Source organism: Lissotriton vulgaris, chromosome 5 (assembly GCF_964263255.1).
Source record: "Lissotriton vulgaris chromosome 5, aLisVul1.2, whole genome shotgun sequence".
In the NCBI taxonomy this organism is placed as follows: Eukaryota; Metazoa; Chordata; class Amphibia; order Caudata; family Salamandridae; genus Lissotriton; species Lissotriton vulgaris.
The window spans coordinates 1,529,881,735-1,529,904,164 of NC_141693.1; the positions used below are offsets into that span (position 1 = coordinate 1,529,881,735).

Below are 22,430 nucleotides of genomic sequence, written 5' to 3' on the forward strand. Positions count from 1 at the left end.
TAAGAAAAGAATCCAAATATATATATATATATATTTATATATATATATATAGCTATATAGAAGCTCGATTTAAATTAAAAAATGTCCGGGCCCTAAGGGATAGGTTCCCCAAGACTGAAAATGGCCAGGGTGGGGGAGGCCGTGCAGACTCCACCTACCCATTTTGATAAAAAAGGAGGATGTGGCCATGCCCCGGGGTATGGGGTCGCCGGGGCAAGATGAGCCTCAGGAGAGGGGAACACAGCCCCCCTCCAAACATTTTAGTAAAGTAATAAAAATAAAGGGCATGTCCCCCTTGTTACCTCCAGTAAGTCCCACACAGTGGGCTTGCGAAGAGGTCTTCAGAGGCCATTTCCACCTTTCTCCACCACTCTGCAAACGCGCCTCCTGCAACACTACTGGTTTGGGGATAAAGTCTACTTTATTCCTGAGGGACTTTGGGGGCCAATGAGCCCTCCTGGTAACTCATGTAAGTCCTACACAGAAGAATTCCTGATAGCTGGTTGGAGGCATAGCCCCCTTTCTTCACCACAACTACTAGTTAAACAAGCATTTCCAATGCAATAGGTCTTGCATTTGCAAGAGCTAGCGCTATTGGTGTTGAAAATGTAAAAATTTTTTACTAATGTTTTTCAGAGTGGAGTTGATGTACACTGTGTGTTATAGAATTATGTAGTATTTTGTGTAGTAAAATTATGTGGATAGAAAGTATGTGGTATTCAGTGTATATGCACTATTCTTGCTACTTTTTGCAAGTCTCTTGCTTCTTTATGTACCTCTCTTACTTCTTTCTGGCCCTCTCTAGCCCGTTTCTTTAAGCACCTTTCGTCCTCTTTCTTCACCTCTCTTGCTTCCTTTTGCACATCTTTTGCTTCTCTCTGCACCTCTATTGCTTTTTTCTGCAACTCTCTTGCCTCTTTCTACACCTCTCTAGCCTTTCTCTGCACCTCCCTAGCATTTATCTGCACTTCTCTTGCTTCTTTCTGCACGTTTCCTGCTTCTTTCTGTACCTTGCTTGCTTCCCTGTGTACCTCCCTTACCTCTTTCTGATCACTTTTTACTTCTTTCTGCACCTCTCTTGTTTCTTTGTGCGCATCTCACTTCTTTCTGCACCTCACTTGTATCTTTCTTCATCAATCTTGACTCTTTGTGTAGCTCTTTCTTCTTTCTGCACTTCTCTTGCCTCTTTTTGAACTTCTCTTGCTTCTATCTACACTTCTCTTGCCTCTTTCTATACATTTCATCCTCTTTCTGTACCTCACTTACTTCTTTCTGCACCTTTCTTCCTCATTCTGCACCTCTCTCACTTCTTGCTGTTCTTGCCTCTTTCTGCAAATATCTTCCTCTTTCTGTAACCCCTTTTTTTGGCACCTCTCTGGCTTATTTCGCCCCCTGTCTTGTCTTGTCTCTTGCTTCTTTCTACACCTCTCTTGATTATTTCTACCTCTATCTTGACTCTTTCTGTAGCTCTTTCATCTTTGATCACTTCTCTTGCTTTTTTCCGAACCTCTCTTGCTTCATTCTGCACCTCTCTTGCGTCTTTCTGATCCTCACTATCTTCTTTCTCCACCTCTTTTTCTTCTTTCTGCAATTCTCTTGCTTCTTTCAACACCTTTCTTCCTCTTTTGTCACTACTCTTGCTTCTCTATGCACTTCTCTTGCTTCTTGCTTCTTTTTGTACTCACTTGCCTCTTACTGCACCTCTCTTGCTTCTTTCTATACCTCACTCCTCTTGCCTCTTTCTGTACACCTCTTCCTTTTTCAGCACCTTTCTTTCTTTCTGCACCTTTCATTCTATTTCTGCACCTTTAGAGCTTCTTTGCTGCACCTCTCTTGAATCTTTCTGCACCTCACTTGCTTCTCGCTGCACCTGTCTCTTTTTTCTGCACCTCTTTTGCTTGTTTCTGTACCTCTCTTGCTTCTTTCTTCTGTATCCCTCTTGCTCTTTCTTCGTTGCCTCTTTCTGCACCTTTCTTCCTCTTTCTACACCTCTCTTGCCTCTTTATGTACCACTCTTGCCACTTTTTGCACCTCTCTTGCTTCACTCTGTACCTCTCTTGCGTCTCTCTGTGACTCTCTCCCTTTACAGCATCTCTCTTGCTTCTTTAAGCATCTTCTGTCCTCTTTCTTCACCACTCTTTCTTCTTACTGTGCATCTTTTGCTTCTCTCTGCACCTCTCTTGCATTTGTATGCCTTTCTCTTGCTATCTGTACATTTCTTCTTTTTTCTGTACCTCTCTTACCTTTCTGTACATCTCTTTCTTCTTTCTGTACCTCTCAAGCTTCCCTCTGTACCTCACTTGCCTCGCTCTGAACATTTCTTACTTTTCCTATACCTCTTTTGATTTTCTCTGCACCTCTCTTGCTTCCTTCTGCACCTCACTTGCTTCTTTCTGCACCTCTCTTGCTTCTTTCTACACTTCTTTTCTTCTTTCTGTACCTCTTGAGTCTCTTTCTGCATCCTTCTTGACTCTTTCTACAGCTCTTTCTTCTATCTGTCAGGGACTAGCAAGGCGCCTACCTAAAACTTTATTAAACTACATCTCCCAGAAGTCTTGGTAGTGGGAGTGGTGTTATAAAGGAGGGGTGGGACCACCTGACCTTGTTCGTGATTTGTTTTCCCACAGTGTTTGTTTGGTTTTTTCCCGTAGCTGATGGCGGCACTCGTCTGCTTTAGGATTCTAGCAGAGAGAGGCCGGTTATGCAATTGAACCTTGTTGACTCGGCGAGTGGAAAAAAAAGACGGAAACGCGCATTTTGTATCTGACTCGGTGTTCCCGAGTTGTGCGCGTAAGACGATTCCGTTCTCAAGATCCAGAGAGTTATCTTTCAGCAAAATATCTTCGAGGCTGGAAGGAAAGGATTGTTAATAAGGAAGAAGAATCGTGGCAAGTACTGTGAGTAAAAAAAGGCCGCGTGACGATCAACGCGTAGCTTTGGTTGAGATGTAATGTACTAATTTTTGCCTGCCAAATAGACAACTCGGTGATTTATTAGGCGCGGCTGCGTCCTGGAACAGAGTTCAATTTGGGAGTAAAGAGAGCGGAGTGTGTTGGGGCGGGCCGTTCTGCGCACTACCGCTACGAAGAACGGCACTAGTGTCTAGCAAGTCAAGTGCCAAAGCGGAAGGACGTGGGTTCTCTACTCCTTGCCGTGTTTGGAGTTTTTGTTATTGAGAACTTGGTGCAGGTGCCGGTTGAGAGCGGAAGACAGTGGCAGAACGATACGTCTTTCCGTGTCTAAAAAGGATTATTCTGGATATTTTATTTTGGAACGTTTCACCGTTAAATAACTGGTTTTGTTTTGAACTCAAGGGTGGAAGTTACTCAGTTCAACACGATTATAATTTGGGCACTGATCTATCACAAGGCAGGGTACGTGCAACCATAGCAGAGAGAAATTGCAAGTTGCTAACAGTGGAATATGAAAGTAATTATTGTTGTTATTCCATAGGGACTAGCTGTTTGGTTATTCCTGGGCTATACACAGGGAGGAAGTGGAATACCTGGCACTCAGAAAGGTGAATTTTTTAGTATACTTAGTGAGAATGAAATGAGAGTAGTTTTATTTCATGTGATTATTGTTAACCAGTATACGTGTTTTCTTGTCTTTCAGCCATCCCTTCCCAGCTGCCCCCTTCCTTTCCCTTCCTTGTTCAGTTATTTTCCCTCGCCCTATCGCTCGAACCCACTGTGTTTTTTGTTACCAGTGTGTTGGTGAGATCGGGAGGTGGAGTTGTATGTACATCAGCTGGATCCTGCAGCGTGGAGTCTGACAGAATCACGAACCCACGAATTGCATTCTGCCTGATCCAGTTGGGGTACATATGGCCACCTTGGATGATGTGTTGAGGGCCCTGGTTTTGGTCCAACAAGAATTGGCAGCGTCCAAGGCAGAGGCGGTACTTCTTAAGGATAGGGTTGAACAGTTATCAAAAAATCCTTTTTCTTCAGGTTCTTCTCAGATTCAGGTTACCGTTCCTCCCCCTATTCCTTTAGCTACCCCAGAACGATATGGGGGGGACCCTCGTAAAACCCAAGCTTTTATGACTCAAATCATGCTCCATTTTTCCTGTAAACCAGCCTCCTTCCCTACGAACCATTCCAGGGTGGCGTTTGCTATCTCTTATCTAGTGGGGGACGCGGCCAATTGGGCTGTCCCTCTGGTAAAAAGAGATGACGCCATGTTGTCCAACTGGACCGCGTTCAGGAACGAATTTGAGAAAGTATTTGACAGGAGGGCCACTAATTTCAGCGCAGATAAGGAGTTATTATCCCTGCGTCAGGGTAGGAGTGACTTAATTACTTATCTAACCACATTCAATCGTTTGATTGCAGAAACTGATTGGCCGGAAGGTAAAAGAATGTCCCTATTTTATCAGGGTTTGAGGGATGAATTGAAGAACGCGGTGGCCTACATAGATCCTCAACCCACCACTTGTGTGGATATGGTGAACTTGGTCCTGAGATTGGATGGAAGGCTGACTGAGCTGAGTGGGGATAAGAGAAAATGGGACAGAGGTTACAATAGTATAGGGAGTTCCCCTCCTAGAGCTCTAGAGACATCGGCAGAAGGGGCAGAACCTATGGAAATAGGAGCTATTAGATCCCCTCTGTCCAATGAGGAGAAAGAAAGCAGAAGAGTACACGGTCTTTGTATGTACTGTGGCAAAAAAGGGCATTACGTGCGTGAATGCCCTTTTAAGCCCCAAAACCCCTCTAGTTGGAACAAGAATAAAAGAATAGCTGCTTCCACTATGGGAAGGGAGACAGACAACATGTTAACACCTTCATCCCGAGAGAAAGTGATACCTGATTGGAGACTCAATTCCCTATTATCACCTGGTATAGGAGTGAATGAGTCGCACCTGGTTCTTAATATGTCCTTAGAATATGAGCAAAAAAGTCACCAAGTCAGGGTTATGCTGGACTCGGGAGCCACGGGTAATTTTATTGATAATGGGTTAGTGTCTCGCTTAGCTATACCCAGAGTACCTAGAGATATACCAGAGGAGGTGTTGGCAGTAGATGGACAGCCTATAAAATCGGGTCTAATAGTTGAGAAGACAGCTGAGGTAATGTTGTCAATAGAGGGGTCAGAAGGGAGACATGTGGAAACGCTAACGTTGAACATCATAGAAGCTCCCCAATACGAAATCATATTGGGGATGCCGTGGTTTACGTACCACAACCCTTCTATAGACTGGAGGACTCGAACAGTACATTTTTTATCTGGGTATTGTCAGAAACATCTGGTGTCTTATGCATCCTCACCTTTAGCGGGGGTCGCATGTCAGTTCAGAGTGGCCACATTGGCCAAGAAAGAGAGGTCTAGTAAGAAGGTGGGTTATAGTCCCCCAGGAATGTTCCCCTTCCTAGTTAATTCTGGAATTGAGGCCTGTACTTTACTGGATGATATTCCGTCTGATCTTCAATTTCAGCCATCAGTTGAGGAAAAGGTTTTAATACTGCAGAGGGCTCACAATGGAGTGCAGGAATGCTGGTACAAGGTTAAGGAGGAATACATGCAAAGGGTGGGCTGTTCCGAGGTGCCTGCTCCTGGGAAGGTGCTGTCTTTTCGTCAAGGGTTTCCTGCTAAGCCTGGCCCTAGAAGGCGCTAGGGACGGGGACATACTGTCAGGGACTAGCAAGGCGCCTACCTAAAACTTTATTAAACTACATCTCCCAGAAGTCTTGGTAGTGGGAGTGGTGTTATAAAGGAGGGGTGGGACCACCTGACCTTGTTCGTGATTTGTTTTCCCACAGTGTTTGTTTGGTTTTTTCCCGTAGCTGATGGCGGCACTCGTCTGCTTTAGGATTCTAGCAGAGAGAGGCCGGTTATGCAATTGAACCTTGTTGACTCGGCGAGTGGAAAAAAAAGACGGAAACGCGCATTTTGTATCTGACTCGGTGTTCCCGAGTTGTGCGCGTAAGACGATTCCGTTCTCAAGATCCAGAGAGTTATCTTTCAGCAAAATATCTTCGAGGCTGGAAGGAAAGGATTGTTAATAAGGAAGAAGAATCGTGGCAAGTACTGTGAGTAAAAAAAGGCCGCGTGACGATCAACGCGTAGCTTTGGTTGAGATGTAATGTACTAATTTTTGCCTGCCAAATAGACAACTCGGTGATTTATTAGGCGCGGCTGCGTCCTGGAACAGAGTTCAATTTGGGAGTAAAGAGAGCGGAGTGTGTTGGGGCGGGCCGTTCTGCGCACTACCGCTACGAAGAACGGCACTAGTGTCTAGCAAGTCAAGTGCCAAAGCGGAAGGACGTGGGTTCTCTACTCCTTGCCGTGTTTGGAGTTTTTGTTATTGAGAACTTGGTGCAGGTGCCGGTTGAGAGCGGAAGACAGTGGCAGAACGATACGTCTTTCCGTGTCTAAAAAGGATTATTCTGGATATTTTATTTTGGAACGTTTCACCGTTAAATAACTGGTTTTGTTTTGAACTCAAGGGTGGAAGTTACTCAGTTCAACACGATTATAATTTGGGCACTGATCTATCACAAGGCAGGGTACGTGCAACCATAGCAGAGAGAAATTGCAAGTTGCTAACAGTGGAATATGAAAGTAATTATTGTTGTTATTCCATAGGGACTAGCTGTTTGGTTATTCCTGGGCTATACACAGGGAGGAAGTGGAATACCTGGCACTCAGAAAGGTGAATTTTTTAGTATACTTAGTGAGAATGAAATGAGAGTAGTTTTATTTCATGTGATTATTGTTAACCAGTATACGTGTTTTCTTGTCTTTCAGCCATCCCTTCCCAGCTGCCCCCTTCCTTTCCCTTCCTTGTTCAGTTATTTTCCCTCGCCCTATCGCTCGAACCCACTGTGTTTTTTGTTACCAGTGTGTTGGTGAGATCGGGAGGTGGAGTTGTATGTACATCAGCTGGATCCTGCAGCGTGGAGTCTGACACTATCTGTGTTTGTCTTGCCTCTTTCTGCACCTCTTTTGCTTTTTCTGCACCTCTCTTGCTTCTTCCTGCATCCATCTTGCCTTTTTCTGCAGCACTTTCTTCTTTCTGAACTTCTCTTGCCTATTTCTGCACCTCTCTCACTTCTTTCTGCATCTCTCTTGCTTCTTTCTGCACCTCCCTTGCCTATTTCTTCCTCTTTCTGTACCGCTCTTACTTTTTTTGGCACCTCTCTGGCTTATTTCGCCCCCCTGTCTTGTCTCTTTCATCACATCTCTTGTTTCTTTCTGCACCTATCTTGCTTCTTTCTACCTCTGTCTTGGCTCTTTCTGTAGCTCTTTCTTATTTGATCACTTCTCTTGCTTTTTTCCGTACCTCTCTTGCTTCATTCTGCACCTTTCTTGCCTCTTTCTGATCCTGATTATCTTCTTTCTGCACCTCTTTTTCTTCTTTCTGCAACTCTCTTGCATTTTCCTTCACCTTCCTTCCGCTTTTGTCACTTCTCTTGCTTCTCTATGCATTTCTCTTGCTTCTTTTTGTACTCAGTTGCCTCTTTCTGCACTTCTCTTGCTTCTTTCTGTACCTCACTCTCTTATTTATGCACTCCTCTTGCCTCTTTCTGTACCCCTCTTGCTTTATCAGCACCTTTCTTTCTTTCTGCACCTTTCTTTCTCTTTCTGCCCCTCTCGTGCTTCTTTTCTGCACCTTTAGAGCTTCTTTGCTGCACCTCTCTTGAATCTTTCTGCACCTCAGTTGCTTCTCGCTGCAACTAAGCCTCTTTTTTTCTGCTCCTCTCTTGCTTGTTTTTGCACTTATCCTGCTTCTTCTGCATCTCTCTTGCCTCTTTCAGTGCTTTCCTTGCCTCTTTCTGCACCTTTGTTCCTCTTTCTACACCTCTCTTGCCTCTTTATGTACCACTCTTGCCACTTTGTGCACCTCTCTTGCTTCTTTCTGTACCTCTCTTGTTTCTCTCTTTTCCACTCTTGCCCTTTGCAGCATCACTCTTGCTTCTTTAAGCATCTTTTGTCCTCTTTCTTCACCACTCTTTCTTACTCCACATCTTTTGCTTCTCTCTGCACCTCTCTTGCCTTTTTCTGCCTTTCTCTTGCTATCTGTACATTTCTTCTTTTTTGTGCAGCTCTCTTGCCTTTCTGTTACCTCTTTCTTTTTTCTATACCTCATGCTTCCCTCTTTACCTCATTTGCCTCGTTCTGCACATTTCTCTCTTTTCGTATCCCTCTTTTGATTTTCTCTGCACCTCTCTTGCTTCCTTCTGCACCTCACTTGCTTCTTTCTGCACCTCTCTTGCTTCTTTCTACACCTTCCTCCTTCTTTCTGTACCTCTTGTGTCTCTTTCTGCATCCATATTAACTCTTTCTACAGCTCTTTCTTCAATCTGTGTTTCTCTTGCCTCTTTCTGCACCTCTCTTGCTTTTTCTGTACCTCTTTTGCCTTTTTCTATACATTTCATCCTCTTTCTATACCTCACTTACTTCTTTCTGCACCTCTCTTGCTTCTTTCCGTGCCTCTCATACTTTTGTCTGCATTTTTCCTTTCCTTTTCTGCATCTCTCTTGCTTCTTTCTGCACCTCCCTTGCCTATTTCTTCCTCTTTCTGTACCGCTCTTACTTTTTTTGGCACCTCTCTGGCTTATTTTGCCCCCCTGTCTTGTCTCTTTCATCACATCTCTTGTTTCTTTCTGCACCTCTCTTGCTTCTTTCTACCTCTGTCTTGGCTCTTTCTGTAGCTCTTTCTTATTTGATCACTTCTCTTGCTTTTTTCCGTACCTCTCTTGCTTCATTCTGCACCTTTCTTGCCTCTTTCTGATCCTGACTATCTTCTTTCTGCACCTCTTTTTCTTCTTTCTGCAACTCTCTTGCATTTTCCTTCACCTTCCTTCCGCTTTTGTCACTTCTCTTGCTTCTCTATGCATTTCTCTTGCTTCTTTTTGTACTCAGTTGCCTCTTTCTGCACCTCTCTTGCTTCTTTCTGTACCTCACTCTCTTATTTATGCACTCCTCTTGCCTCTTTCTGTACCCCTCTTGCTTTATCAGCACCTTTCTTTCTTTCTGCACCTTTCTTTCTCTTTCTGCCCCTCTCGTGCTTCTTTTCTGCACCTTTAGAGCTTCTTTGCTGCACCTCTCTTGAATCTTTCTGCACCTCACTTGCTTCTCGCTGCAACTAAGTCTCTTTTTTTCTGCTCCTCTCTTTCTTGTTTTTGCACTTATCCTGCTTCTTCTGCATCTCTCTTGCCTCTTTCAGTGCTTTCCTTGCCTCTTTCTGCACCTTTGTTCCTCTTTCTACACCTCTCTTGCCTCTTTATGTACCACTCTTGCCACTTTGTGCACCTCTCTTGCTTCTTTCTGTACCTCTCTTGTTTCTCTCTTTTCCACTCTTGCCCTTTGCAGCATCACTCTTGCTTCTTTAAGCATCTTTCGTCCTCTTTCTTCACCACTCTTTCTTACTCTACATCTTTTGCTTCTCTCTGCACCTCTCTTGCCTTTTTCTGCCTTTCTCTTGCTATCTGTACATTTCTTCTTTTTTGTGCAGCTCTCTTGCCTTTCTGTTACCTCTTTCTTTTTTCTATACCTCATGCTTCCCTCTTTACCTCATTTGCCTCGTTCTGCACATTTCTCCCTTTTCGTATCCCTCTTTTGATTTTCTCTGCACCTCTCTTGCTTCCTTCTGCACCTCACTTGCTTCTTTCTGCACCTCTCTTGCTTTTTCTGTACCTCTTTTGCCTTTTTCTATACATTTCATCCTCTTTCTATACCTCACTTACTTCTTTCTGCACCTCTCTTGCTTCTTTCCGTGCCTCTCATACTTTAGTCTGCATTTTTCCTTTCCTTTTCTGCACATTTCTTGCTTCTTTCAGCACCTCTCTTGCTTTTTTCTTCGCCTCTCTTGCTTCTTTGTGAACCTCTCTTGCTTCTTCCTGCACTTTTCTTGCCTCTTTCTGCATCTATATTGACTCGTTCTGTAGTTCTTTCTTTTTGCACCTCTCTTGCTTCTTTTGTCACCTCTCTTGCCTTTTTCTGCATTTCTCTTGTTTTTTTCTGCACCTCTCTTGCTTCTTTCTGCATATATTTGATATATTTCTGTTCCTATCTTATTTCGAGCTGCACCTCTTACCTCTTTCTACATCCCTCCTACTTCTTCCAGCATCCATCTTGCCTCTTTCTGCAGATCTTTCTTCTGTCTGTGCCTCTTGTTTCTTTCTGTACCACCCTTGCTTCTTTCTGCATATGTCATCCTCTTTCTGTACAGCTCTTGCTTTTTTTGGCACCTCTCTTTCTTCTTTATGCACCTCTCATCTCTTTCATCACTTCTCTTGTTCCTTCTGCACCTCTCTTGCATCTTTGTAGATCTATGTTGACTCTTTCTGCAGCTCTTTCCTCTTTCATCACTTCTCTTGCCTCTTTCTGTACCTCTCTTGTCTCTTCCTGAACCTCACTCTCTTTTTCCTGCAACTCTTTTGCTTCTTTCTGCAATTCTTTGCTTCTTTCTGTACCTTTCTTCCTCTTAATGCACTTTTCTTGTTTCTTTCTATACTCTCTTGTCTCTTTCTGCACCTCTCTTGCCTCTTTCTGTACCTCACTGTCTTCTTTCTGCACTCTTCCTGCCTCTGTTTGTACCTCTCTTTCTTCTTTCAGCACCTTTCTTTCTCTTTCTGCACCTACCTCTCTCTTTCTGCACCTCTTGTGCTTGTTTTCTGCACCCTCAGCGCTTCTTTTCTGCACCTCACTTGCTTCTCTCTGCACCTTGGTCTCTTTTTCTTCACCTCTCTTGTTTCTTTCTGCACCTCTTTTGCTTCTTTCTACATCTCTCTTGCCTATTTATGCACCACTCTTGCCATTTTTGCACCTCTCTTGCTTCTTTCTGGGCCTCTCTTGCTTCTTTCTGTACCTCTCTTGCTTCTTTCTGCATCTCTCTTGCTTCTTTCTGTGCCTCTCTTGCCTTTTTCTTGTTTCTTTCTGCACCTCTCTTGCTTCTTTCTGCATATATTTTACATCTTTCTCTACCTCTCTTACTTCTATCTACACCTATTATCACTTTCTGTACCTCTCTCACTTCTTCCTGCATCCATCTTGCCTCTTTCTTCAGCTATTTCTTCTTTCTGCACTTCTCTTGCCTCTTTCTGCACCTCTCTTGCTTCTTTCTGCAACTCCCTTGCCTCTTTCTGCATATTTCATCCTCTTTCTGTACCCCTTTTGCTTTTCTCAGCACCTCTTTTGCATACTTCTGCACCTCTCGTCTCATTCATCACTTCTCTTGCTTCTTTCTGCACCGCTCTTGCTTCTTTCTGCATTCATCTTGACGCTTTCTGCAGCTTTCTTCTTTCATCACTTCTCTTGCTTCTTTCTGCACCTCACTTGCTTCTTTCTGCACCTCTCTTGCTTCTCTCTGTATCTCACTCCCTTCTTTCTGCAACTGTTTTGCTTCTTTTTGCAATTTGTTGCTTCTTTCTCTACCTTTCTTCCTCTTCATGCACTTCTCTTGTTTCTTTCTATACTCTCTTGTCTCTTTCTGCACCTCTTGCCTCTTTCTGTACATCACTGTCTTCTTTCTGCACTCCTCCTGCTTCTTTTTGTACCTCTCTTGCTTCTTTCAGCACCTTTCTTCCTCTTTCTGTACCTACCTTTCTCTTTCCACACCTCTTGTGCTTCTTTTCTGCATCCTTAGTGCTTCTTTATTGCACCTCTCTTGAATCTTTCTACACCTCACTAGCTTCTCTCTGCACCTTGGTATCTTTTTTCTTCACCTCTCGTTTCTTTCTGCATCTCTCTTGCTTCTTTCTGCACCTCTCTTGCCTCTTTCTGCTCCTTTCTTCCTCTTTCTACATCTCTCTTGCCTATTTATGTACCACTCTTGCCATTTCTGCACCTCTCCTGCTTCTTTCCAGGCCTCTGTTGCTTCTTTCTGTACCTCTCTTGCCTGTTGCTGCATCTCTCTTGCTTCTTTGAACACCTTTCATCCTCTTTCTTCACCTTTCTTGCTTCTTTATGCATATATTTTGCTTCTCTCTGCACCTTTCATTTTTTTGCATCTCTCTTGCTTCTTCCTGTACTTCTCTAACATCTTTCTGTACATCTCTTGCCTTGTTCTACCTTTCTCTTGCTTCTTCTGTATATTTCTTCTTCTATCTATACCTCTCTTGCCACTTTCTGTACCTCTCTGGCTTACTTCTGTACCTCTCCAGCTTTCGTCTGCACCTATCTTGCCTCTTTCTGCATGTATCTTCACTCTTTCTGTAGCTTTTTCTTCTTGCTGCACTTCTGTTGCTTCTTTCTGCACCTCTCTTGCTTCTTTCTTCACCTCTCTTTCTTCTTTCTGCACATTGCATCCTAAATTATGCACCTCTCCAGTCTCTCATCACTTCTATTGCTTCTTTTTGCCCCTCTCTAGCTTCTTTCTGTACCTCTCTTTCCTCTTTCTGTATCTCCCTTTCCTCTTTCTGAACCTCACTCCCTTCTTTCTGCACCCCTCTTGCTTCTTTCTGCAATTCTCTTGCTTCTTTTGACACCTTTCTTCCATTTTCTGTATTTCTCCTGACTCTTTATGTATTTCTCTTGCTTCTTTCTGTACTCTCTTGCCTTTTTCTGCATCTCTCTTGTCTCTTTCGGTACCTCACTTGCTTCTTTCTGTAACTCAGTTGCCTCTTTCTGCGCCTCTCTTGCCCCGTCCTGCACCTCTTGCCTCTATTTGTGCCTCCCTTGCTTTTTTTGTATCTATCTTGCTTCTTTCTGCACTTCTCTTGCTTCTTTCTGCACCTCTTTCCTCTTGCTGCATCTCTCTTGCCTCTTTCTGCACATTTCTCGCCTCTTTTTCAACCTAACTCTTCTTTCTGCACCTCGCTTGCTTCTTTCTGAAACTCTTTTGTTTCTTTATGTACTTTTCTTGCTTTTTTCTGTACATTTCTTCCTCTTTCTGTACCTTTCCTTCTCTTTCTCTTTCTGCAGTTCTCGGTCCTCTTTCTTCAGTTTTCTTGCTTATTTCTGTAACTCTCTTGTTTCGGTATTCATCTCTTGTGCCTCTTTCCGCACCTCTCTTGCCTTTTTCTGTATCTCTCTTGCCTCTTTTTGCACTTCTCTTGCCTCTCCTCCCTTCTCTTGTTTCTTTCTGAGCTTCTCTTGCTTCATTCTGCATTTCTCTTGCTTCTTTCTGCAGCTCTCTTGCCTCTTTCTGCACCTGTATCAACTTTCTGCACCTCTCTCTACTCTTTCTGCATCTCACTTAAGCATGGGCGGAAAATCCGTTACGCTCGCGGATTTTGTGGATTTTCGGTAAATTCGCAATCCGCGAGATCCGCGAATTTCCCGCAAAATCCGCACATTCGCACGCAGCGGATTTTTTTTTCTTGGTGATACAATTTTGCTGCGTGCGGTGTAAGTTCGCAATTGCGAACTGGTACAAAACCCACGCGAACCGGCAGAAATCCTTGCAAACTGAGAGAAATGCTTGCGAACACAAAAAAAGCATTCAGCAGGTTCAAAAGTTCAAACTCATCATTAGTAACCATTCCCTGTGGCCACAAAGGTCCTGGAAAAAAAATTGCACTGCAACAGAAAGCAAATTACAGATAAGGAAGCAGGTGCCAGACTGGAATTTTAAAACAGTGACACATTAATAAATCAACCCCAAATTAATTCATGTCAGTTGAAGCAGGCAGGTGTGCTTGCTTTTCACCCCCATAATCTACAGTGATGATGAACCAGAGGGTGGCATTGATGCACCAGAGGATGGCATGGGTGAAACAGAGGCAGGCAGGGGTGAAACAGAGGGTTCTGGGAACCTGTGATGATGAACCAGACGTAGAAACAACATAATCGTGACCGTTGCGAGCCGACATGTAAGTTCGCAATTGCGAACTGGTACAAAACCCTCGCGAACTGGCAGAAATCCTTGCGAACTGGCAGAAATCCTTGCAAACACAAAAAAAATCCGCAAATTCGCGAGAATTTGTGGATTTTGCGGATTGCGAGTTCGCAAATTCGCAAAATTCGCGAACGCCAGATTCGCAAAATTCGCCCATGCTTAATCTCACTCTTCTTTCTGCATCTTCTATTTCTTCTATCAATCTCTCACCTCTGTTATCTCTCTTGCCTCACCCTGAACGTCACTGTCTTCTTTCTGCACCTCTCTTGCTTCTTTCTGCAATGCTCTTGCTTCTTTCTGTACCTTCCCCTCTTTCTGTACTTCTCTTGCCTCTTTATGCATTTATCTTGCTTCTTTCTGTATTTTTTCTGCACCTCACTTGCTTTTTTTTGCAACTCAGTTGGCTCTTTCTGTACCTCCCTTATTCTATTCTGCACCTCTTGCCTCTATTTGCGCCTCTCATGCTTTTGTCGGTATCTCTCCCTTCTTTTTGCATCTCTCTTGCCTCTTTCTGCACTTCTCTTGCCTCTTTCTGCACCTTTCTTGCCTCTTTCTGCACCTCACTCTCTTCTTTCTGCAACTCTCTTTTTTCTTTTTGTACTTCTCTTGTTGTCTTTCTTCATGTCTTTTGTTTTTTCTGCATTTTTTCCTCTTTCTGCACCTTTCTTTCTCTTTCTTCAGTTCTTTGTCCACTTTCTTTAGTTTTCTTGCGTATGTCTATACCTATATTGGCTCTTTCTGCACCTCCCTTGTCTCTTTCTGCACCTCTCTTGCCTCTTTCTGCACCGCACTTGCCTCCGTCTGCACCTTTCATGCCTCTTTCCGTACCTTTCTTCCCTCTTTCTTCACCTCACTGGCTTCTTTCTGTACCTTTTGCTTCTTTCTGCACCTCTCTTGCCTCTCATCACTTCTCTAGCTTTTTTCTGAGCTTCTATCCCTTCTTTCTCTTATTCTTTTGTTATTTTTCTGCAGCTCTCTTGCCTCTTTCTCTACCTCGCTCAACCCTTTCTGTACCACACTCTTCTTACTTAAACTCTTACTTCTTTATACCCTTCTCTTGCCTCTTTCTGTACACTCTTGCATCTTTCAGCATTTCTTTCCTCTATCCGCACCTCTATTGCTTCTTTTGTACCTCTTGTACTTCTTTTCCATACTTCCCTTGCATCTGCTTGCACCTCGCTTGCCTCTCTCTGCCCCTCACTCTCTTCTTTCTGCATCTCTCTGGCTTCTTTATTCACTTCCCTTGCTTCTTTCTGTACCTTGCTTCTGCACCTTTTGCATTTCTGCACCTCTTGTGCTTCTTTCTGTATTTCTCTTACTTCTTTTCTGCACCTCTCTTGCCTCTTTCTGCACCTCACTTGCCTCTCTCTGTACCGTTCTTCCACTTTCAACACCTTTCTTCCTCTTTCTATACTTCCTTTTCCTCTTTCTGCACCGTTATTGCCTCTTTCTACATCTCTCTAGCCTCTTCCTGCACCTCACTTGCTTTTTCCTGCACCTCACTTGCTTCTTTCTGTACCTCTCTAGCCTCTTTCTGCTCCTCACTTGCTTCTTTCTGCACTAGTCTTACCCCTTTCTGCACCTCTGGACTCTTTTTGCACCTTTTGCTTCTTTTTGTATCTATCTTGCTTCTTTCAACACTTCTTTTGCTTCTTTCTGCCCCTCTTTCCTCTTTTTGCATCTCTTGCCTCTTTCTGCACTTTTGTTGCCTCTGTCTGCACCTCACTCTTTTTTCTGCACCTCTCTTGCCTCTTTTTGTACCTCTCTTGCTTTTCTGCACTTCTCGTGCTTTTTTCTGCATCTCTCTCGCTTCTTTCTGCACCTCTCTTGCTTTTTTATGCACCTCTCTTGCCTCTCATCACTTCTCTTGTTTCTTTCTACACCTCTCTTGCTTCTTTCTGCATCCATCTTGACTCTTTCTGCAGCTTTCTTTTTTCGTCACTTCTCTTGCTTCTTACTGCACCTCTCTTGCTTCTTTCTGTACCTCTTTTGTTTCTTTCTGTACCTCTCTTGCCTCTTTCTGTACCTCAATTGCCGCTTTCCGAACCTCACTCCCTTCTTTCTGCAACTCCTTTGCTTCTTTCTGCAATTCCATGCTTCTTTCTGTACCTTCATGCACTTCTATTGTGTCTCTCTGTACTCTCTTGTCTCTTTCTGCACCTATCTTGCCCCTTTCTGTACCTCACTGTCTTCTTTCGGCACTCCTCCTGCCTCTTTCTGTACCTCTCTTGCTTCTTTCTGCACTTCATGTGCTTCTTTCTGCATCTCTCCCGCTTCTTTCTGCACCTCTCTCGCTTTTTTATGCACCTCTCTTGCTTCTTTCTGTACCTTTCTTGTTCTTTCTGCACCTTTGCTCTTTCTGCACCTTATGTCCTCTTTCTGCACCTCTTGTGCTTCTTTCTGTATTTCTCTTACTTCTTTTCTGCACCTCTCTTGACTCTTTCTGCACCTCACTTGCCTCTCTGCACCTTTTTTCCTCTTTCAGCACCATTCTTCCTCTTTCTATACTTCCTTTTCCTCTTTCTGCACCGTTATTGCCTCTTTCTGCATCTCTATAGCCTCTTTCTGCACCTCACTTGCTTTTTTCTGCCGTTTTCTTGTTTCTTTCTGCACCTCTCTTGCTACTTTCTGAATATATTTCACATCTTTCTGTACCACTCTTACTTCTATCTACACCTAGTATCTCTTTCTGTACCTCTCTTACTTCTTCCTGCCTCCATCTTGCCTCTTTCTGCAGCTCTTTCTTCTTTCTGCACTTCTCTTGCCTCTTTCAGTACCTCTCCTGCTTCTTTCCGCACCGCTCTTACTTCTTTCTGCACCTCCCTTGCCTCTTTCTGCATATTTCATCCTCTTTCAACATCGCTTTTGCTTTTCTCGACACCTCTCTTGCTTATTTCTGCACGTCTCTTGTCTCATTAATTACTTCTATTGTTTCTTTCTGCACCTCTCATGCTTTTTTCTGCATCCACCTTGACTCTTTCTGCAGCTTTCTTTTTAATCACTTCTCTTGCTTTTTTCTGTACCTCTCTTGCTTCTTTCTGCACCTCTCTTGCCTCTTTCTGTACCTCACTTGCCGCTTTCTGAACCTCACTCCCTTCTTTCTGCCACTCTTTTGCTTCTTTCTGCCATTCGCTTGCTTCTTTCTGTACCTTTCTTCCTCTTCATTCACTTCTCTTTTTTCTTTCTGTACTCTCTTGTCTCTTTCTGCATCTCTCCTGCCTCTTTCTGTACCTCTGTCTCTTCCTTCAGCACTCATCCTGTACTTTCTATATCTCTTTTGCTTCTTTCACCTTATTTCACATTCACATTTCTTCTTCTTTCTACTACCTCTTGTCTCTTTCTGTACCCCTCTTTCTTCTTTCTGTATCTTTTCTGCATCCCTCTGCACCTTTCTTGCTTCTTTCTGTATCACTCTTGCCTCTTTCTGTATCCATCTTTACTCTTTCTGCAACTTTTTCTTCTTGCTGCACTTCTGTTGCCTCTTCCATTTTCTGTATTTCTCTTGCCACTTCATGCATTTCTCTTGCCTCTTTCTGCACCTCACTCTCTTCTTTCAGCACCTTGCTTGCTTCTTTCTGCAATGCTCTTGCTTCTTTTTGTACTTCTCTTTCTTCTTTCTGCACTTCTCTTGCTTTTTTCTATACCCTTCTGTACCCTTTTTCTCTTACTGCAGTTCTCTGTCCTCTTTCTTCAGTTTTCTTGCTTATTTCCGTAACTGTATTTGCTCTTTCTCCATCTCTCTTGTCTCATTCTGCAACTTTCGTGCCTCTTGCTGATCCTCTCTAGCCTCCTTCTGCGCCTTTCTTGCCTCTCCTCACTTCTCTTGTTTCTTCTTGAGCTTCTCTTGCTTCATTCTGCATTTTTCTTGCTTCTTTCTGCAGCTTTCTTACCTCTTTCTGTACCTCTCTTGACTCTTTCTATACCTCACTCTCTTCTTTCTGCACCTCCTACTTCTTTCTCATAATCTCTCGCCTCTTTCTGTATCTCTTGTGCCTCTGTCTGAACCTCACTGTCTTCTTTCTGCACCTCTCTTGCTTTTTTCTGCAATTCTCTTGCTTCTTTCTGTACCTCTCTTCCTCTTTCTGTACTTCTCCTGCTTTTTTCTGCATCTCTCTTGCCTCTTTCAGCAACTTTCTTGCCTCTTTCTGCACCTCACTCTTTTATTTCTGCACCTTGCTTGCTTCTTTCTGCAACTCTCTTTCTTCTTTATGTACTTCTCTTGCTTCTTTCTACACTTCTGTTGCTTCTTTATGCACTTCTCTTGTTTTTGTCCTGCACCTTTCTTCCTCTTACTGTGCCTTTCTTTCTCTTTCTGCAGTTCTTTGTACACTTCTTCAGTTTTCTTTTTTATGTCTGTAACTCTCTTGGCTCTTACTGCACGTCTCGTCTCTTTCTGCACATTTATTGCCTCTTTCTGTACTCCTTGCCTCTGTCTGCACCTCTCTTGCATTTTTCTGTACCTCTCTTCCATCTTTTTTCACCTCTCTTGCTTCTTTCTGTATCTTTTTTGCTTCTTTCTGTACATTTTGCTTCTTTCTGCACCTCTCTTGCCTTTTTCATCACTTCTCTAGCTTTTGTCTGAGCTTCTCTTGCTTCTTTCTACAATTCTCTTGCTTCTTTCTGCAACTCTTTCCTTTCTGTACCTCTCTCGACTCTTTCTGTACCTCGCTCTCTTCTTTCTGCACCTCTTCTTTCTACACATTTCTTGCTTCCTTCTACACCTTTCTTCCTCTGTCTGTATTTCTCTTGCCTCTTTTTGCATTTCTTTGTTCTTTCTGCACTCTCTTCCCTTTCTGTACCTCAATCTCTTCTTTATACCATTTTTGTGCCTCTTTTTGTACCTCTCTTGCATCTTTCAGCATCTTTTTTCCTCTTTCTGCACCTCTTGTGCTTCTTTTCCATACCTCTCTTGCCTCTGCTTGCACCTCACTTACCTCTCTCTGCACTTCACTCTCTTCTTTCTGCACATCCCAGGCTTCTTTCTGCACCTCTCTGGCTTCTGTCTTCAGTTTTCTTGCTTCTTTCTGTACCTTCCTTCCTCTTTCTGCACCTCTCTTGCTTCTTCCTGTACCTCTCCTCTTTCTGCACCTCACGTGCCTCTTTACAGGAATTTTATAGTTAAGAATTAGCATTTAAAAGACCATAGAAGTTCACTAAAAACATCCACAGGTTTCAGGGGAGTTCTAGTTAGGCTGATATTTCAGTTGTACAAAACAATAGAAATTCAGCAATTACAGTTAGCCTAGCTAACTATAACTCATGTCCCCGCAATGCACTACTGATGACATATCATATTACATCACTCATGACATGGTCAGTGGACATAACTGATGACATCCCTCATGACATCCCAAATAACATCATGGATGACATCATCTACTTATTGTCTGACGAAGCTTTCAACACCCTACTATAACCTTTCATATACCCATTTTAAAACACAGACTACCATTCTCGAAACCATAGACACACCAAAACCAGTTAGTACATACCCACTCACTGATTTATAGGTCTATACACACATTTTATTTTACAGATTTTTATATAGCGCAAACTTGACCCAAATCGGGTATCAGAGCACCTAACATAGCACCAGTAAGCATGGGCGTAAAATCAGTTCCGCTCGCGAAAATCCGCAAATTCGCACGCAGCGGATTTTTTTTCTTGGTGATACAATATTGCGGCGTTCACTTACCGTCATTCAGCATTTTCCGAGTTGTTTTCTCGATATTTTGCGAGTGCTGCGCCATTTTGGATCTTGCTGCGGGATCCCGCGGGAGTTTGGCGACGCATCGCGAGAGTTCGCAATTGCGAACATGTATGTGCGGCGGGCAGCAACAATCTCGCACTCGCGAAATTACAAAATTTGCAATTCTGCACAAGAAATCCACTAGCAAGCAGCATTGACCTTCTGAAAATTATGATTTTTATCAGAATAACTCCTCAGGTTGACATTTGCCTGCACTTTTTTGGATTTGAGGTTTTTTGACTTTCTTTGGATCACTTTTGGATTAGAAATCAACGTTCACAAGTAAGTTTGTTTGGGGCATTACAGTTGCTGTTCTGCAGAAAAACGAGTTTTGCAAAACTGAAAGCACTCAGCAGGTGCAAAAGTTCAAACTCATCATTAGTAACCATTCCCTGTAGTGCTTCCTGACTGGGGCCCTTCCAGAGTTCAGTTGCTAGTTGCAACAATTGTATGACCCTGCTCTGACCCTCACAGCAGGCTCATAGAATAGCTACAAGTAGGCCACAAAGGTTCTGGAAAAGAAAATTGCACTGCAACAGAAAGCAAATTACAGGTGCCGGACTGGAATTTTAAAACAGTGACACATTAATAAATCAACCCCAAATTAATTCATGTCAGTTGAAGCAGGGCAGGTGTGCTTGCTTTCCCCCCCATAATCTACAGTGATGAACCAGAGGGTGGCATTGATGTACCAGAGGGTAGCATGGGTGAAACGGAGGGTGCTGTGTACCTGTGATGATGAGCCAGACGTAGAAACAACATAGTCGCGACCGGTACGAACCGACAAGTAAGTTCGCAATTGCGAACTGGTACAAAACCCTTGCGAACTGGCAGAAACCCTTGCGAACACACAAAAAAAAATCTGCAAATTCGCGGATTTTGCGAGTTCGCAAATACGCAAATTCGCGAAATGCCTAATTCGCTAAATTCGCCCATGCTTAAGCACCAGTTGCGTTACATGAGGGCACATTCATTTTTTGTTAGGCACGGGGGGATTAAGTGATTTGCCCAGAATCACAGGATGTTCAGCGTCAGTATGGAAACTCAAACCCAGTTCCCCAAATTTGAGGTTTACTGCCCTAGCCATTAGAACAACTCCTCTCCCCTCACATCCACTCACTGACCCTTACAGTCACTCAAACACGCAGTCACTCATTAATACAGCCACTGATATATACACTCCTACATCCATACAGACTCTCACACACTGCCACTCACCCAGAGTCCCTCACACACCTAGTCACTCACCCAAAGAGTTAATCACACTTCCATTTACTAACTTATAGTTATACACACACACCACCTCACGTAGTCATACAGATTCTAACACATACTTATTCTCTTATACAATCACTAACACAAGCCCACACTCATCCATACTAGTGCTCTCACAATCTCTCACTCTCACATACTGTCACTTATATACTCTAACACTCACACATACTGCCTTACACATATGCAGTCACTCACCCATATACCACAAAGACATCCATTCACTCAACAACAGAGTCCTAAACACACTCACTCCCTCATATAGCCTCTTCCAGATGCAGTCATGATTCCATACAGCTAGTGAATAACCCAATCACACATCCATGCAGAGACTCACACACCCACTTGCCCACTCATACAGCCACTCAGGCACCCATACAGGTACTCAGACAACCAACCAATAACCCATATAGACACTCATGTAGCTACTCACCAACCCATGCAGCCTCTTACCAGCTGACCTACTGATACAGACATTCACACAGATTGACAGCCCCCCATCCATTCCCTGAGATACATATAATCACTCATTTACACAGTCAGTCACACACTCACTGAATCATCCATACAGACACTCATACACCCATTTATATGTACACCTTGGCGTACTTATATATAACATTCCTATACTTTTTAGAAATATTTACATTCACTGGATGATGTCATCAGTGATGTAATTTGAGATGTCATCAGTGACGTCACTGACCTGTTATGAGTGATGTAATATGTGACATCATCTGCAGTGAATTGGGATGGCATGAGTTATAGTTAGCTCATCTAACTAGAATGGCTACATTTCTATGGTTTTATAGGAGTGAAAATGTCAGCCTAACTACAACATCCCTGAAACTTGTGGTTTTTTTCAGTTAATATATCTATATCTATATATACATACACACACTCAGACACACATATATATGTTTTTCTTTCAATCCCCAAGTTAGGAGGAACTCTGTGTGTGTGTGTATATATATATATATATATATAATATATGAAACAATTCTCGCCACACATTTTCAACCTTGCAAGGTAATGACGAAGAGTAGACCTGATGTCTGGTGCCAGTTTTCAGTGCTTTATTTGTGCAAATTAAACATCCCCCAGCAAGTCCACCATCTCGCTCTCTAGATATATATATGTATATATATGTATCACGGCTCCAAAGTCCTGATAATACCCAGCCGGGTCACAGGAATCATAACCACTCTCGAGCACGGCAGGGTTCCTTAGCAGGGCAGTTTATTTGAAACAGACGCGTTTCGGGAGAGCCCTCCCTTTCTCAATGTTTATATATATATATATTACCTACTGGCAGTCGCCAGTAGGTAGTTATAGTTAGGATTGTTTTCCATATGGAATCCGCAACATTCTATTAGAAATAACTTTGGCGTCGATTGAGGAATCTGCCTGTAATTTTTCTGAAATTTGCCTCGCTGCGCTCCGCTCCTTCCCTGAAAGTTTGGGGGAGATTCGTCAAGCGGGGGCCGAGATAAAAGGGGAGTCCCAAAACGTGTTTTCCCCATGTTAATTTCCATAGGGCGATTGGACTCCCTTTTAGCCCGAACGGCTGAATGGATTTCCACCAAACCTGGAAAAATTGTAGGGACCGGTATCCCGATG

The 22,430-nt window shown here is 43.3% G+C and overlaps 1 protein-coding gene across 2 annotated transcripts in view; it reads right to left on the bottom strand.

The window, feature by feature from the left end:
- The window catches only part of LOC147712937 (cytosolic phospholipase A2 gamma-like), a 722,719-nt gene that overhangs the window by 240,608 nt on the left and 459,681 nt on the right, over window positions 1–22,430 (bottom strand). The gene's annotated exons all lie outside the window — the stretch shown is intronic.